The sequence below is a fragment of the Thermobia domestica genome, chromosome 11 (assembly GCF_964235325.1).
Source record: "Thermobia domestica chromosome 11, izTheDome1.hap1.1, whole genome shotgun sequence".
NCBI lineage: Eukaryota > Metazoa > Arthropoda > Insecta > Zygentoma > Lepismatidae > Thermobia > Thermobia domestica.
In genome coordinates, this window is record NC_137464.1 from 131,890,605 (window position 1) to 131,905,886 (window position 15,282).

Genomic DNA, 15,282 nt, shown 5'->3' on the forward strand with positions numbered 1-15,282 from the left:
AATAAAAAATGGGGGACGGACATAGGTCCATTACTTCACATTTCTCAACAATGTGTGGACGCCATTTTTCTCTACGGAGGTTGTCTGCTCGCACCTACGCCTGTGAGACTTTGCCAAATTCCACTGCGGCTTCAAGCTACCACATTCAGTACAATTTTTTCTTTACCACAAACCGCTCCTACTAATGCATTATTAGAGGCTGCAGGTAAAATCCCATTCGCAGTTCAAATGGAGTACTTCGCCTCGAGATTCATCATGAGAAGAATAGGAACAACTACATCAACAGTGATTCCGAAACTCGAACTCCTCTACACGCACAACAAACAGCGAGCATTACCGTGTCGGCAGAGACTTCGATGGTTATATCATGCATATGCAAACCTGAGACGCTGGAAACAAGCAATATACCGGAATCCTCGTCTACCCTGCTATAACCTTCAATATCGAACTACATTGCAATGAGCTACACTGGAATTACCGATTTCGACTAACAAACGAACGAACTTAATGTGCCCCCAGAGCGTGGTCCCCACATGGGAATCTTGCATGGCAGCAAACCATCCTCACCGCATCCTAATATATACAGATGCTTCCAAAAGAACGCAAGCAGGAGTGGAATACACAGGGGCGAGTATATACATACCACATTCACTGCAAGTTGAAAGACAACGACTACCAAATCAGATGTCAATTTTCCACGCTGAACTATGGGCTATACTTATCCCTAACAGCATTGAAAGTTGAAATAATATTTTTTGAATATTGTGAAACACCGCACATATTGAATTGCTAATATTTATAGAATGTTGAAAATCGGCCTATTTTTGACCGCCCATTGATTGTTTATTGAATATTGAAATTGTGTTACTATGAATATTCTATGAATATTTATTAACCCAAAATTCAATTTTGTTCACAAGTTGAATAAATATTCATAGAATATTGAAATTATCTTATCATGAATATTCTATGAATATTTAATCACCCAAGAAAAAATTTTGTTCACAAGTTAAATAAATATTTATATAATATTGAAATTATGTTACTATGAAATGTTCTATGAATATTTATTAAGCCAAAAGAAATATTGTTCAATAAATAATATAAGTTTAATAAATATTCACGTAATATTTTTGATAAGTTGAAGAAATATTTGCAAATATTATTTTTTTAATTATGTTTCACTCTTCATTAAATATTAATTAAATGTTGAAATTATATCATTATGAAATATTCTATGAATATTTATTAAGACAAAAAGAAATATTTTACATAAGTTTATTAAATATTTATGTAATATAATTGAAAAATATTTGCAAATATTTATTTTCATTGTTTTGAGCACTTATTAAATATTCACTGAATGTTGAAATTTTATTAGTATTAAATATTCTGTGAATATTTATTAAGCGTAAAAAATATAGTATCCAAAAGACAAATAATTGTTTTATATAATATTGCTGACTGAAGTGTTTTATGGATATTTATTGCATAAAAATATATAGTTTACAAATTTACAAGTAACAATTACTTTCATCAGCATCCCTCTGATTGTATATTACTATAATCTCTCATTTCAGAAACAATGTGTTTAACAATAAGTTTAGTAAAGTAAATATTTAGCTCCACAGAGCATTTGAACCACATTTTTCACATCACTAACACTAATCCTTATTAATTATTCTTCTCGATTTTTCTTTTTATATGTTAATTTCAAAGTGTTTGTTGGTACGTATAAAATCACTTTAATCATTAACAGGATTTTCTTCATTAGTAGGTTGTGCCTCTGCTGTTTCTTTCTCCGTTAGCCTAAATACAAAATTAGAAGAAAATTAAATTCATTAAATAAACTTTATTATGCTGAAACTAAGCTGTAAAAAAATGTACTTATTTTTTCCTATTCCAACATTTGGGATGTCATTGTATCTATTATCCTATCTCAAAAAAATTAGTATCGTCAGAGTCTAAAGGTTTGCTTTTATACTCATATTTTTTTCTTAAAGGCAATAACACAATGTATAGGGAAGGAGCAATAAGACAATGTGATCCGAAATCGTTTCACATGAATGACTGTGCATACTCTAATTGTACACCATAGTACACAAACAGTACACAAATTGTACACAACAGCCAAATAAGAATACGATTATATTCCGTTCTTCATAACCTTCGTGCACAAAGACAAAGAAAAGTCCTGAGTTATGATCCTTTTCATATACATTCCAAAAGGAATTAAATCTTCAAATTCCGGATTTATGGAAACTTATCTTATGGTTCATAAATACTGACGTTGGAAATACATTTTAGCGAAAAAGATTGATTTCACACTTTGTGTTGAACAATTATAGGGAACGTCTGAAGATATAATTTTATTTATCTTGAAGTGCTTTAGGTTTTGAGAAAACAAGAAGATAAAGTCTTTCAAAACATCTCCACAAGTTTTAGGGAAACGCACGGAAGAGCTAAAATCATTCGGCTGACAGGTAATCTAACCCACTGCTGCATTGATTAGTATTGCTGATTTGTTCGTTGATCAGTGAGTTTGCGAGTATTTGGTTTCATCCGTCTCTCAGCTGAATCAACTACTCCGCTGCGGTGAAACGGACGTAATCATCATATGGAATTTCCGTTTAAGAAAATTCCTTGCCGATAGTACGACAAGCCGGTAATTTACAATCTTCTTCACAACGTTCAGTTAACACCACAAAATCTGTGTATTAGCCGGGAACAGAAGCTGGGATTGCGAACACTAGCAATACAGAAAATGGGAGGCTACAACAATGCTAATAGTACGTGAAAATAATTTTTCCACACATATATTGTGTTGCGGTTTAGTAAATGTCTCTGCACATTTTCAATTATTAATCTATAACACTCATCTCTTGTCTTGAAATTTATGGAATATTCAATTTTCAAGTAAACTTAACAATTTTCTTACTAGAAAAATCTTTTGCCAAAAGCTATAAAATCCCTAACATATGCATACGTTCTTATTTGTATAAACAAATAGTAATGAATGCGACCCTCGTTTGTACCCAGTTCGCACTAGTGAACTGTGTGGTGGACAAAGATCATGTGCGAGGGTTTTCTCGGTGTTCTCTCGTTGCCTCCCACCTTTCATTCCTCCATTTCGTTCATTATCACCGTCTCCCTAAACCTCGTTCTATACATAAACACCTCTATGACGACTTCATTTTCTGTTTCAACTTGTCAGCTTCTCGTCTATGTTTGTAAACAAGAAGAGTACAAATAAATTCATTATGTACAGGCAGCAAGGCTCAGTGGTAGAGCGTTCACCTGTAGTGTACAGGGTCCCTGGTTTGATCAAATCTCACGCCAAGTGAGCTTTGTGGTGGACAAACACCGTATGCGTGGGTTTTTCTCGGGGTTCTCCCGTTCTCCCCCACTTTCTTCATTCATTTCCCATCATCACCGTCTTCAGTATTCGGCGCATAACTGTGGGACGTTAAACACTACTTATTGGAATGATGTTTGAAGTGAGAATCGTACGACCGGGTCCACATGTCGTCAAGATGAAGGAACTTCGTGGATATTGCTTCCGGAATGTTCCCGAGATTCTGAATACATTAGATTTCTCCGCCAGAACCATGAACAGAACAGGCGCTGCTACATGGATACTTTGAAATCCACATTGCTGGTAACGAGTTGTTTAGAACACTCGCGACTATAGAAGTGTATGTTTTGTTTTAGTAGTAATTGAATTGTTCTATTAAATGTCTCACCATGTAACTACCTATAATCAAAATTTTTCCCCTCTGCATACTAATTTACACAACAAAATATATACTTACATGCTGTTTTTCCTTCGGCTTTGTTCTCCTCGAAAAGGAGCTTGAGATAACCACCTTCCAACTACATCAATTATAAATGCCTCCGTCACCCCATCTATCCTCTTTTCCATGACAGAAGCTGTTCAGTGAACAAAATAAATTTTAAATTTAGAACCTCAAAAATACATTTTTTTAAAAAATAATGTACTAAAAGTAACACACTTACTAGTTTAAACACAAATACCACTAAAGGGAAGAAGACACCCGCTTTGTCTAATGGCTAGCACGCTTACCTTCTGTTCGCGTGGTCCTGGGTTCGATTCCCGGTGGGGGTACAGTTGAACGAAAAAAAAAGTGGTTCGGATTCCACTACAATCAGTAGGTCCCAGTCTCCTTAACCACCAAGGCATAACCAAGGAACGTTAAACTACAGAAAAAAAAACTAAAGCAAAGAATATAAATTATAATACATATTAGGAACTACGAAGATATTCTAGTGAAAGGCTTGTATATGTAAAGTACAAATACATCAATATTAAATATGAATTAATTTGATATAAATTTTACATTTGTGAAATGGACATAATATACGTTTGATGCCTTTTCCTACATAGTTACTGTTAACATTTTACAAGTAAAATAAATTTATTATTGCTGCAGTACAGTTTTTCATACTTTCTTACATGGTTACTACAAGTAAAATAAATTTAAATTTGGAGCAATAATTTAACTAGTACAGCTTTTTGCAATGATCTTGTTTATAATTACCAGGTTTCGCGACATTCTAAACTAGAGATGATAATTGACAGAGGGTATTCTTTTATTCGAATCATTAAAATATTCAGGTAGAGTATCGATGCATTACTTGACCATAGGCGTAACTAGAGGGGGCCAGGGGGCCTGGCCATCCTCAAACTAAAGCTGACCCTCTGATTCTTTTTACTGGACGAGAATAATGTAATAAATTTACCTAAATTTACGCATAACCATTTTAGTGGTGTTTGCATTTGACCCACTTAGTGACTATATTTCGTCCACCCATCGATTTTTTTAAAAATATGATCTAATGCCTGGATGTAATAAAATCCCTGAACCCCTGTGATAGTGGGTAATATAGAAACCTCTCAACTTGCGCTATACGTTTCTTTAATTGAATAGCTTCATTAATGTAAACTATTTTTGTACTGTTTCAAGTAATTAACATTATTGACGTAATAAGTTCTTCTTTATATACATGAAAAGCCAGTATTATGGAATATTAATGTTTGAATAGTTAAGATTCTCAGAGCAAACTCCTGTATTAAGGTATTGTAAAAAACAACAGAAAGAAGAAGCGGTATCCTTAAGGTTCTAATCTTAAGCGATTGTTGAACTTCTACGTACAAGGACAAGCATATATTACCCACTCCAAAGTGACTATTCGACATCTTCCGTTACTTTTATTTTAATCGCTGCTATTCAACCCTGATAGGCTCCTTTCCAAACAATGTTATTGGTTCCGTTTCTTTAAAACGACGAACTTGGTCGTTTTCGACCAATAGCGATTTTGGCTGAATATACGGTTTGGTCTTTTTCGACCAAAAAAATTACTCAGACCAATAACTAATGTAGCACTGGCTATCCTGCATCAAACCTTCCGCTGCTAGCATTTGTGTGTTCTAAAACGATCAAAGGAACACGTGACAGAAAAATGGTTCACCAGTTGTAACCCAAACAAACCAAAAAATTGGTTACTTTTCCTCCCTTTATTTTTTTTTCATTTCTTCACGTTGACTTTTGTGACCGCTTGCTTATCAATTATTTCTGCTGACACGAGGAGATTATTTCTCTTGTGAGAAACTCAGCTTACACTTCGAGGTGTTTATTACCAATGATGTTGATGAGATAAGGGAAAAAGTATGTGTGTGAATGCGTTTGTGTGTGTGTGTGAGTGTTTCTGTCCAGACAGTCCACACTCTATCCCTTTGGGTGTTTCATGGTACATTGCGTTATAACTCTCCTATTTGAGCTTTTTCGTCCGGGTTATTTTTGTTTTTCAAGTCCAGAGGCATTGTAGAAGACCTTACGTATGGTTTCACACCTTCCTGCATCGAGACATAGGAGGTGATGACGTCATAATTCTCAAATATATATTTTCTTTTATTAAGCCTATGTTCATTATTTTTTGGCGGGCTTATTTTTGCACGTAGAAGATTGAAATTTTGCACAAACATTCACTCCACCGAGTAGTATTTAACAGATTTTTTTTTAGATTTCTGCGTTAAAACAGGGGGGGATCCAGAGAGGCAAAATGTTGAAAAAAGGGATATTTTTATCAAAAAATCCTTTTCTTCGGGATTTTCCCGTCTTAAATACATGATGGAGACATGTGAATGGTACCGCCTGAAAGGCAGTTCTATTCTAAAGAAAATGATGTGCAAACCATGATTCTAGGGTAATTAGCGATGTCTCAGGGAATTTTCAAAAATATCCCTCTGTATACGGGAATATGGTACATTGTCGGTATATATATATTTTTGGCAGGCTTACTTTTGCACCTAGAAGATTGAAATTGTGCATAAACATTCAGTCCACCTAGTAGTATTTATCAGATTTTTTTTCAGATATCTGCGTTAAAACAGGGGGGTCCAGAGGGGCTAAAAGTTGAAAAAAGAGATATTTAGACCCAAAAAATCCCTTTCTTCGGGATTTTCCCGCCTTAGATACATGATGGAGACACGTGAGTCATACCGTCTGAAAGGCAGTTCTATTCTGAAAAGAATGATGGGCGAAACATGCCCCTAGGGTAATTAGGGATGTGTCAGGGAATTTTTATCAAAATATACTTCTGTATAGGGGAATATGGGACATTGTCGGTATATATAATTTTTTGCGGGCCTATTTTTGCACCTAGAAGATTGAAATTGTGCACAAACATTCAGTCCACCGAGTAGTATTTAACATAATTTTTTTTTCAGATTTCTGCGTTAAAACAGGGGGGAGCCAGAAGGGCTAAAAGTTTAAAAAAGGGATATTTACACCAAAAAAATATTTTTTTCGGGATTTTCCCGCCTTAGATACATGATGGAGACACGTGAATGGTACCGCCTGAAAGGCAGTTCTATTCTGAAGAGAATGATTGGCGGATTATAGTTCTAGGGTAAATAGAGATGTCTCAGGAAATTTTTTACCTGAGATCATGGTGTTTTGCGGTAATTTGGGGCATTGTGGGAATTCTTGATAAAATTTCTCCCGCCCTTTGTATTCAAGATATAAACTTGAAATTTCGCACACACATTCAGTATACCAAGTACTATTTATCAGATTTTTTCGAGAAATCTACGTTCACACAGGGCCGTTTCAGAGGGGCCCAAAGTGTGGAAAAAAAAATCCCTCCCCCGAAATTTTCCCTTTAACATCATTTTCCCCTCTCCTGGTATATGGTACGAGCATGCAAGTGGTACCATTTGAAAGCCAGCTTCATTCTGAAGAGAATGAGGTTTGAACCATGATCCTAGGATAAATAGGGGTGAAGATATGGACTTGTTTGTAAACTCTTACGAAAACGCTTTAAATGGCGCCGTATAAAAGGGGCTGCGGCATTTAAATCCCTTCGTCGTCTAAAGGCTACATTAAAATTAGTTCTGGCGAGGGTGTGAACCCTTGATGAGCATAGATCGTTACATTTGCAGAGCGAGCGTGGAAATACTGACAAGAACAACATTTTAACTCGTGTTATTGTATTTAATCCAGAGGTATGAGTAGCAAAGAGAAAACCGTGAAAGTTATTGAGGGTGTGAAACTTAATCCACAAAATTTTCTCAGTTAATTTATAATCACTGTATGCGTATTTAAACAAGCTCGAGTACTTTGCTAAGGGGCCGCAGTGGCTAAGTGGTAGAGCATTTGCCTCTAGTACGTGGACCCTGAGTCGATCCCAACTCGCGCCAAGTGAGCCTTGTAATTAATAAACAAACACCCTGTGCGTAGGTTTTCTTAAGATTCTACCGTTTCCTCTCACTTTCTTCATTCCACGAGTTCCTTCAATTCTCATTATCATCATCACCATCACACTTAGCCTTGGTGCATAAACCTGGGACGCTAAATTAGATCCATTTTTCCCCATGATTTTTGGATTCGAAATTTAGAAAAAATGATACCTTATACATAAAGTAATTGAACCAAGTTTTATTCATCCGGTAACCTTTAACTTGAACTCAACATTGTACGAAGGTCTTTTTGCAGCCATATCTTGGAAAACGTAACCTGATGTGTTAAAAAAAAAAAGCACAATGAGCACCACCACACGTTCGCTCAGAAACACCAAAAGCACGTATTATTAACTACTTTACTAGTATCTTGTTACGTGTTGGGCTAACAATGAGCACAAAGGCAAGAAGCTAGAAACTTGAAAGACATGTTGCGCGAAAACAACAAAGTGGAAAATGCAAGGAAAAAGACACTATTGTGTGACACGACCACTTTTTGGATCCAAAAGTTCAGAAAAAAAGTGCGACTTATACGTGAGAAAGTACAGTATTTCATTTAATTTCGAGTATTTGCTGGTGTTGTGTTTGCTACTAAAATTAAAGGTCCAAAGATCCAACTACTGACCATGATTTCTTTATGGAATCTTTACGGATTCTATTCTATTATTATTATTATTATTATTATTATTATTATTGTGAAGGTGGACGTGAGGGCAGGGGAAGCGGAACTTAAGGTATTATAAAACCATTATATGAAGGCCTTCCTAAAAGGTTCTTCCAATTTTCAGAAGTAAGGAGTCATGCCCCCCTCTGGGAAAAACATTCTGGTTACGCCACTTGACACATTTTTGGCTAACTGATCTCTCATCTGTTGTAAATGTATTTTGAAACTTATGAGACATCTACAAAATTGATGTTCTCAGAAGCCTGGGTCTTCTTTTAAACGACTAAGATTTGTATTTTTATGTGCAATATAATTCCACAAGTTATATTACAAATATATTTGTCACTGACTGCTGGTCCATTGAAGCAGTATAACAAAATCCCTTCGCAAATTAAATGGAATGAGAGAAATGAAGTTAGATTGCATTCTCTAAAGCTGTGTTTTTCGCAAAGTAAAAGCAAAAGTAATTAATACTTACAAATTAAAAGTTTACTCAGATTGGGATAAGTCCTCGTGAGAGATTTCTTTCCTTTCCTTCCGACCTAACTGAAGTTAGAAGCTATTTGGTCTGTGAGGAGTTTTCGACATATCCCTCGGATAATGTTTGGAGCCTTATTTCCTCCTATTTCCATTAACTCCTGTCTTTGTAGGAAACAGAATGAAGCTTTTGAAATAGAACTTACTACTACTAATCAGTTAACATTTAACAATGTGCAAATACTAGCGACTAACGAAGTATCTATCTGTCAGTATTCACTTAAGCTTCGTTCCTAAACGTAGCTTACGTTGTCCTTCGTCGAATAGCTATATAGCAGCCCACAGCAGGTCACAAAAAATTGGGGATAGGAAAAGTTAGGGGTGCAAAATGACTATGTTTACTGAAGGTCTATCTATATTTTCCTATAGTAAAGGTCCCTATGTTAAGGGGCCACACGATATTTTGAGGGCAGTATCCCTAGCCCCTTTGATTGTGGGCTTGCTACATATTTTGTAACAGTGTGAAATATAGAATACAACATCCAAACAAGAGACTCAAGGCAATGTAATAACTACTATCACTGATGAAATTTCAACTTTTAAGGATCCCTCTTTAAAAAAATCACTTTCTGCATCAAAAACATTATTTTCACCTCATCTTCAGTTCTCAGAGATGGCAAAAATTTACTTTGGGTCGCACAGTGACATCAACACCTAGTTCTTCGGCTGTCAAGGGTATTTATTTATTTATTTTTTATTATTTTTTGTCTAAATTGTGATAAAGGTAGAAATCAACTACCTCTGGGGGGCTGCTAACCTCTTTCGCTCGCTCAGCTATATTTCGTGAAATAAATAATGAGTCCTTACATGTGCAATCTAAAGTAAAGAGTTGTCTAATCAATTTTTCCAGTAAAATTTATGAGTGATTTGGGGTAATAACATTTAACCTTATTGAAGTAAAATTTATAATCTTGCAAAAAAAAAAAAAAAAAAAAAAAAAAGAACCTGTTAGATAATTCAAGATATTGTTGATCGGAAGAAGGCGGTGGTATTATTTGCACTAATAAACATCAACACAACTTAAATTTTACTATTTTACTTAATTTTTAAGTTAAAATTCTTTGAACAGAAAACACCAGGTCGTAAGCTTCCAAGTTTTATTATTTATGACTTACATGACTGGAATCTGCTACCCCTTAATTTAAATTGCATCCCAATTCTCTCACGATGCAGGATTATCATGGATATCTAAAATTAAACTGGAAATCGAATCCGAAATTACGAAGGTAAGCATGTTAGCCATTTGGCTCCCAACGTAATTCATAATTTTCATTGATGCTTACTAAATATATATGTAGAAAATATTCCAAAAAGAGATTTCTCAGAAAGCTTATAGGCGAAACAGTAGAAATGTTGACACACCGAACTAGTATATTTGCTAAGCTCAACAAGGGTTTTATTCTGTACTTGGTATAAGGAACGCACAGTATTATGATCCTGGCTAGCGTAATCAAGCCCTGTACATTTTTCTCACAGATCGAATACCGTTTAAGGGTAAGAAGGTATTTCTATATTATTTTTCAATGCAAATCTTATTCATTTCTGCAATTAGTTGAAGAAAAAGCACTGCCATGAAAAAAGTATAAAACTAATATGAACACCATTAGTTATTGTTGAAATGTTATTTAGTTTAACCAGTCTTGGGAAGTAACGTAACGCAAGTAACGCGTTACTTTTTAAGTAACGTTTCCTAGTAACGCGTTACATTTTTTCCAAAGTAACTGTAACGATAACGCGTTACAAATTTTTAAGTAACGTACCGAGTTTGCGTTACTTTTTTCGCGTTACATTTCGGATGAGTAACTACAATATATGTTTATTTTTTCGAAACAAATGTTTCTTTCTTGTAAGTGAATTTCTCAGAATGGAGCAATGGAACATGAACGATGTCAGTGACCGACGATTCCTACACTGTTCGCCTTTTCCCGTTTCGCCTTATGACCTCTAGCAATGAAATTTGCATGTAAAACCTATTATCACTTTTCATCTTAATGTAAGGCGGAACGGGGAATCTCGATGTGCATTTTCCCGTTTCGACTTACGAACTTTATGTTGGTGGGCTTGCAAATACATTCATAGATACAATTTGATTTGTTTATTTATATAACGAAATATAGTGCCATTTGCTGTTTTTGGAATATGAGGACAGTCTCAGGGAAATCACGTGTATTGATTGCAAGCACCTGAAAGATTTTGTCTTAGATTTTGACAGCTCCAAATGAATACATTCAGTGAATGAACTACGAGTGCAATGGTACTGGTAGTCTATTTTACTTTGATCGGTGTTGTTTTTATAGAAATGGAGAACGAAAATATTTTATCGTTCGAACATTTGAAAGAATACTTTTTCTTAAAAGCTGAAGATGATGGTGAACAGAATTTAAAAGTAAAGTGGTGCCCCGGCGGGAAATATTTATCAACAACTAGAGTGCCATAATTAACGACATTCAGTAAGGGGTTAATATGAATAAACCGTGTTCTGAGGAGCAAGCCTACTTTATTGATGTAATGTTGATGGTATGTAATATTAGAGTTCTTTTAGATCAGTTTGCGTATCCTAAAGCCCCTAAAGCCGAACAACTAGCTTTAAAAAGCATGTATCGATTTTAGGGTTATTGGCAAGTTTTGATTCACCCCCAGTTCATGTGTTCTCATCTTGTCATTTGTAGTGTAATGTTTCTCTATATTCTGTATTTTTAATTTTACATAGCAACATTGTTATTATTATATAATTAGTTTAGCAGAATAATAATAAGCAACCATTTTTCTAACGATTAGGGTTGGGCACGAGTCAAGCTAAAACTCGACTTGAATCCAGGTCGAGTTTCGAGTCCAGTCAAAAGTAATATTCTCGAGTCGAGTTCCGAGCCGATTCACTGTTTTTGGCGTCTAGTTTTGAAATCACGGCCTGATTACACTGGAAAGCGAAAGCCATGAGAAATGTAAGCTAAGCAGTAATATGGAATACTTTTAGTGTTGCTCACGAGAGGGGACACTGCTCGTATCTCGTCTCGTCTCGATAGCGAGACTAAAGCTGAGTTCTCGGGTCGAGCTCAAAGATGTCTGTTTCTAGTCGAATCGAGTTTGAAATAAAACTTGCTCGAACTCACTCGCGCCCATTCCTACGAGTAACGCAGTATGGCATTTTAGTCAATGTTACATTACATTAAAATGTTCATATAGCTGTCAAGTAAAAATTTGTCCTTGCATTTACATAAATCGATTCAGAACGTGCAATAATAATAATAATAATAATAATAATAATAATAATAATAATAATAATAATAATAATAATAATAATAATAATAATAATAGCGGTAGTAATAGTAGTACAGAAAACTGAAGTAATAAGATTTTTTCTCATATTCAAAGTTTCGGACCTAAAAGTAACGCGTTACTTTCGAAGTAAAGTATCAGTTACTTTTTTGAGGCAAGTAACGCGTTACATTTTAAGATAAAGTAAAGTAACTTGTAACGCGTTACATTTTTACAAGTAACTTACCCAACACTGAGTTTAACCATCGGTGATCATCATGAGAGTATCTCATATCGACCTACTAACACATAATGGATTATGCATTGCTGCCGGTAGTCCAACACAAATCTCTCTCATAAGTGAGAACTAACCATTTAGGCCACAAATACACGCAGGTGTTTGGTCGAGTGACGAATTCTCCCGTTTTTAGTATATGTTCTTATGAGTATTTGAATTCTTTCTACTGTACTAATTTTCGTAAATCAAAGAACCATTAAACGTATGAATTACCATAATCTCCATCAAATTCGAATCTTCGGCCAACTCCGCTTCCAAATCATTCATATCCTCAACACTGTCGAGTGGCAGCTTATTGAACGATTGTGAGACTAAGGAACAAACACTATTTTCTTTGGATTGTGTTTCCTGTGCTCCATTTTGGAAAACCTCTTGCTGCATAACTGTCAAGTTAATTAAGACTTTATTTGATTCTTTCTGATTCTCCAGAAGCTTTTGTTGTAAATCTACAAAAAGAAAATTAGAATAGGGTTACAATGAAAAAGCAATAAATGTATACCCCAAATATTGTAAGTTGAAATATGTAACTATTTTGACACGTTTTTTATCCCCCTTTTGCCAAAGCCATCAACATTGGGACACCTAAATATATATAAAATATAATTATGAAGAAAACTAATGGCATTTAACCCCTCTCGTTGTGTCTCTCCTACATCTGCCACATTTCCCACACCTTTCCACCCTAAAAGTAACGAGGTGTCGAAGCCATCGGATGTAACCGGCTGAAATTGACTATTGCCAAGGGATTGGGCTGCCATCGGTAAATAATTCCCCCTCCCCCTCCTCCTTAGTAGGATTATGAATATTGAAACATAGCGTCTAGCTTTTCTCCTCATTCTTTCATCACTCGCTCACTGTCCCAGGGAGGGATCGAAATGTTCTTATTTATGTTTTGTAATTTGTGATATTTAAAACTTTTTTTTTATTTATTTTTTCGTAAAATATGGTTCAGGAGTGCGGTCAATGAAACTTCACAGCTAATTTAACTTAACCTCCTCAGATATTACCCTAAGAAGATGCAAATTAGTTTATAATTATTGTTTATATTGAAATTCTAGAGAGACTAAAGAGCAGGAAAAATGTACCATCCACGGAACTACAAAAAATATACAGAAACTCTAGAAGTTAGAGAGTTCTATGACACAAGTGCCAGATCTGATAATTGGGACCATTTTGTCTGTGTCACAGCCTTAGTCCCCTGAAACAAAAAAAGTTAGTTAATGTTGGGTTTAGCGTCCCACGCTTATGCCATGTAGGGTAAAGGAGACGTGGACAACTGATTATAGTGGAATCCGAACCACTTTTTTCGTTCAACACCACCCTCACCAGGAATCGAGTCCGGGACCACGCGCACCAAAGAAAAACGTGACAGCCACTAGACCAAGTGGTGGTCGAAAAAAAAATCATAACTTCGTTGGGTAAGTGATAAAGCAAAAACATTTTCTTGTTAAATAGTAATAAATGTGACAAAGCAACATTTTCTTCTTGTCAAATGTGATAAAACAACATTCTCAACATTGAATTTCTCAGAAAATTTCAGATGAGAACAAGCAGGAGCATAGGCAGGTCCTGGGTGTCCGGATCTTTGAAATCCTGACTTCTCTGCAAATTTAGTTTAATTTTAGGGGTAATTTTACAAATTCTAATATTCTTTAGCCTCAAATGGTATTTGGATCCCCTCGAAAAGCTTTGGATCCCCCCCCAGCCCTAAATAAATTCTTGCGTACGTGTCTGACAACAAGGTATCACAACATATCGTTTTTTTTTGTTTTTTTTTTTTTTAACTAAGGAGCATGATACGTTTCTTACCGATAACATGATCAAGCTTGCGGGTGAGGTCCGTGCAAGGTTGGCACTTCACATCAGCCTCCTCTCTTCGAGTACTATCTTTTTGTTGAGGCCTTGGAGGTGTTTGATTTTGATGGGCTCCGAACTGCTGCTACCCGTATTGTAAAATTCACTGTTTGACTCTGCAGTCTTCTTTGCTTTCTTGGGTGATGGCGCTTCATACTCGCATATATCTAGAAGTGGCCTCCTTTCGCGATAGCCTTTGCCTCGTTCTTCAGATTCAGAATCTGCCAATAAGTTTGAAGAACTATACCCATCTTCATACCTTTTGCACATTTTCACTGCTCTGTTTAGATCGTCTGCAATTTTAAAATTTTAATTAAAGTAGAACATGATGAAATGTTAATGTTGTTGTTCGAGGTCTCCATAAGTGCACTAAAACAAGTGTAATTCAATATGATTAAACATATACATCAACTATTTAGAGATTTTTTTGTCCTACATTCCTAATCCTCTCTCAAATTAGAATCTTACACCAACATTAAGTGACACCCCTTTCCATGTTTATTCTTCATGACGTTGAGAAAGCAAACATCCCTTTCTTTGAGTTTTCTTTTAAGCTAGTTAATATTCAAGAACTGAAGTGAAATTAAAGCATTGCCAAAAATATATAGTATAAGCATAACAATACACGGCAAATTTGTGCATCTGGAAATGAAATGATAACTTGGCAGATAGGATGATTTTCACAGTTCTACAGAGAAATCGAATGTTAGTGTCTTCAAGAGGACCATGAGTAAGGAAAAGAAAATGTCAAAATCGGTGAGCATGTCGAAGTAGCACTTTGGTGCTTTCTTAGAAAAAAAAAAAGGGGGGGGTTGTGGTTTTTCCTTTTAAAAACAAACTGTTGCTATAGTAACGAAGTAATTTGTGAGCTTTTATTTCAACTTTCATAAACTTTTATATGAATCGGCTATATTC

The 15,282-nt window shown here is 35.4% G+C and overlaps 1 long non-coding RNA gene across 1 annotated transcript; it reads right to left on the bottom strand.

Moving 5' to 3' along the window:
• Window positions 1-1,406: 1,406 nt before the first annotated feature.
• On the bottom strand, window positions 1,407-14,813 carry LOC145663665 (uncharacterized). Its single transcript, XR_014127220.1, has 4 exons — window positions 14,323-14,813; window positions 12,727-12,959; window positions 3,813-3,930; window positions 1,407-1,809 (listed from the first exon to the last, which is right to left on the bottom strand). It is a non-coding gene; the product is annotated as an uncharacterized LOC145663665 (long non-coding RNA).
• Between the last annotated feature and the right edge of the window lie 469 nt (window positions 14,814-15,282).